General features: G+C 45.9%; 1 long non-coding RNA gene across 1 annotated transcript; it reads right to left on the minus strand.

Moving 5' to 3' along the window:
- Positions 1-452: 452 nt before the first annotated feature.
- On the minus strand, positions 453-2,160 carry LOC136477208 (uncharacterized). The gene is made up of 3 exons (XR_010763938.1): positions 1,926-2,160; positions 1,774-1,817; positions 453-678 (listed from the first exon to the last, which is right to left on the minus strand). It is a non-coding gene; the product is annotated as an uncharacterized lncRNA (long non-coding RNA).
- Between the last annotated feature and the right edge of the window lie 1,956 nt (positions 2,161-4,116).

Here is a 4,116-nt window from a genome sequence, read left to right on the forward strand (position 1 = left end):
ACGGCGCCTATTGGAGGTGGCAACCTCTGTACGAAAGTACATCAAAGACCTGCCTCTTTTCTGACCAGTGAATGTCTGATCGGTGACGTTTGTCTAGTCAGACGTGCTTGGCTGACTGGACTCAGGAGGGCTCTCATTCATGGCACTAAAAACTGGGCGTCTGAGGAAACCTGAACACACTGCCAACCCATTTTAAGCAGCAGCAGAGGTCAGCTAAGGGTATTACACAAATCGCACGCTAGTAATGGCATGTGCAAGGATAGCACAGACCTTGTGCTATAGCGACACGTCTTCTCTGGCATTTTTTCATGACAACGTGCCACTCTCTCACACGAAGGACCAGCCATAAAAGCACACACTACACAACGCCAGGAAGTAACAAATAATACTGGGGGCACACTAGTATAGATAAAAGGGCATCACCGCAACACAAACCATAACTACAAAAGTAGTTGGTAGGCAAAAGACAAGCACACATGAACAAACAGCACACGGTGCAAACAGACATATCCTCAGAAGAAACTGAAAGTAAAACACACAAGTATCACAGCCCTACAACATTATGAACATCACGACCACAGACAGTGGACTTACAGCTGAAACATGTCACAGACGCACACCGGAAAAGCGGCAGCGGTCCACACTTCCACAGAACAGCACCAGAGCCTGCAGCCTTCCCTACAAGATACATAAGCACAATGAGTAGAGTGTTTTGGTAAGGCTAGGTTAGGCACAAGTATCTTTTTTTACGCAAGCTAAAAAGACGGATAATGGACAGATCATCAAAAGAACAGTAATCATAGCCTCATATGCCAAATGCATTAGATCAGTAAGAATGGAGAGGGCATGAAAAGAATGGTAACCGTCACTGCTTATTAGCATCTCAAGAGTAGCTAGCAGAACAAGCAAAATCAAGCCATCCATATGCAAAATGAAATCAGAGCAGTTTACAAGTGCCTTCAGGCTCTGTACTTCTGCAAAAGTACTCAAACATGTAGAAATTGGAATCAAAGAAATAGACCCATGCAGGAAGATGCCTATGAAGAGTCTCGTGCACAAGTTTGGCACGTATCAGCAATGCACAAGTTTGATACTACAGTCCAAAATTTGGGTACTATAGTCCAAACAATTAGCAGCACCTGAGATAATTTTTTTGCTGAAGCACATGTTTATTCTGTTGAAGAAAACACCTAAACAAACCATTCTTACCCAAGATCTTAAAGCGCCTGATTCAGTTAAATGTACAGTTAGACATATTAAACCACCACTAAACTTAAGGGCACAACTACAGAACTATTGCACAAATAAGGATTCTAGTAGTGTGCAGCAGCTATGGAAAAAAGTCTGAAAAAGGATTTTACACCTTTACTTCCTTTTCGACCGACCTCCAATAATCCTAATAAAACCACTAACAAAGTGCTAACAAAACTTTTCCTATGGTTCTCTGTAAAAAAAAGTGTATTTTGGTAGGAAACACAAAAAGCATACAACGCCAGTGTGCTAGAAATTTTGTTTTCAAAGCATATAACTCATGTAGCTTTATAAAACCCCAGTCACCACTCACCACCTGATTTCAAGTATTGAAAAGTAAGATAATATGCTGATCCTAAGGCTATGAGATGAGGAAAAACAACAGCAAGTTCATCAAACTTGTGAAGGGAAAGGCCAAGCCCCAAAAGTACCTCTTCCTAATGCCACACAACCACAGGAAAACCATCGAATCAAAACAGAGTTTAACCAAGACCTAGGGGGAGGGATCAGACAGAACTACACCTGAGGATAGGAGTGTCAGTGCCTCTTTCCCTACGATGTGCTCCCTAAAGATAAAAAAACAGAATCTGAACATCAATCTCTGCACATAAAAGTCGACCAAGCAACGACCCGCTCATAGAAGTAGTTATGTATGCAAGAAAGAGATCACAGACCTTCTCTCACAAAGCACCTAATGAAGAACCTGGGATACCACGGCCTCAGGTCATGGACGCCATCTCCACGAAAGTCCAACTACAAGCACACAAAGGAGGAGATCACACACAAAGAAACCAGCCCTCCTACCAAGATCAACACAAGCCACAGCCAATAACACATAATAATCAAGATGGAGTGTCCTGCGGTTGGGACTGCCGAAGTCTGCTGTGTGTAGAACTGAGGAACAGAGAGAAGAAGGAGAGGTCAGGGTTTGCAACGAGGAGGGAGAGAGGGTGAAGGCGCCTCTGTTAGATTGATCTCTAACCTAACTGGACCCAACGACCCAGTTGGGTCTTTGATTCGCGTCCTGATCGGGGGCGCCCAGCCCACCATGGCTGGAGGGCCCCTGTCACCCTGCGCTATAAAAAGAGGTGGGGGCCGGCGGCTCTAATCACGAGGTTCACCTGAGCCGAGCTCCCCACCGACAAACCCTAAACCCGATCTAACTGAGGGGCGCAGCCAGTGACGGGAATTACCTCCACCACAGCACTGCGCCGTCATCGATCTTCACCGCCGGCACCGCATCTCCGACATGTCTTCCCCCGACCGTCGCTGCCCATGCGCAGACTTCACCAACGAACCTGATGGAGGCCTCTGGATCTACCCCTCCGCGGTGTCAGACCTCATCTACCTCTCTCTGTCTCTCTATCGTTGCACTAAAACGTGTTCTAGGTCTTTGTTTCATCAAGCACCCCGGCTAGATCTATGGTCCTAGGGATTCAACAGTTCAACAATGGTACCAGAGCAAGGTTCAGGAATAGATCTAGCTTATCAGTTTAGATCCTTTCGGATCTGAGAAAAGAAAGGAGGGTTCGGATGAACCCTAACCCTAACTGGGTTAAAGAAAGAAGGAGGGCTCGATTTCACGTTTAAACCGAACCCTAAAACCCGCAATCAATTTGGGAAAAGAACAACAGTGATACCGTAACAATGAACCTAGAACCCTAACCCTAACCCTAACTTCCATCCCCATCCCCAACCCTGAAATCGGATAGATCCAAAAAGAAAAGGTAGAAATCGGATAGATCCGAGAAGAAAAGACAAAAAAATCTAATCAAAGAGGAAAAGGAGAAGGGGAAATGGCAAACTTCACCACTGTACCGCCGCCGGGCGCATGCTCGCGAGGCTGAGAGAAAGAAGGTGGAGAAGAGGATGGGAGATCTAGGGTTTCGGGGTTTCGAGAGCTCCTCACCGAGGGGAAAAGGGTGTCGCCGCTAGTCCTCATGACGGCGGCGTGCTCACCCGTGTGGGGAGCGCGCGCGTCGGTGAAGGGGCCGGCAACGGCACTAGTCGCTCGGTCGCCACGGCTACTTGCTCTCGATCGCCGTCGCTGCTTGTTGGCTACTGCTGCGTTGAGGAAAGAAATAAGAGAGAGCGGCAAAGAGAGAGAGGTGAAGGCCGAATGGCGCTAGGGTTCAAGGGCGCCGCGGCAGTCGCCAGTTTTGATCCTACGATGGGCGCGGACGGCCGTCAGATCGGCACGGACGACCGAGATTGATCGGGCCGTTTCGCAGCCCTGGCGGGCACGCACGGCAGCGCAACTTTGCCGGCCTAGGCCCAGGTTGCGGCCTGGGTGCCGCCTGCGCGCGCGCAGAGCGATGGGCCGAGCCGACTTTTGCCGGTTTTGGGCCGAAACAGTAAAGAATGAGCCTGGTTTCGCATTTTCTTTTTTTCTAGAAAATTGAAAATTGGAAATTGACTCAAAAGAAAATAGAAAAAGTATTTTTCCCTGTGGGTAAAATTCAAGAAAATGAGTTCATTTATTCCGCTGCGTATTTAAAGATGTTATTTTCATTATTAAATTCGAACCAACGGGAGAATTTAATTTTGAAAAATAGATATGTTTTAATTGATTATAATATTGTAATTATTCTGTCCAACGTTGATTAATGGCAATATTATGATGTTTTGTCGTGCATTAATTCTATTTCTGCCCAACGGTGATGTAGAATTAGTATAGAGAACAATTGTATGTTTTAATTTTGACCAATGTTGAAACGAAGGCATGCAATTATTATTGTTATTATTTATGTTCTCATACTATTTGAATTGTGTTTTCAGGCGGATACAACTTGATGAGTTGTATAAAAGAAATCCCCACTCTCAAAGGTGATAACTACATTGAGTGGAAGAAAAAGATCGACCTAG

Source organism: Miscanthus floridulus, chromosome 8 (genome assembly GCF_019320115.1).
Source record: "Miscanthus floridulus cultivar M001 chromosome 8, ASM1932011v1, whole genome shotgun sequence".
Classification (NCBI taxonomy): domain Eukaryota; kingdom Viridiplantae; phylum Streptophyta; class Magnoliopsida; order Poales; family Poaceae; genus Miscanthus; species Miscanthus floridulus.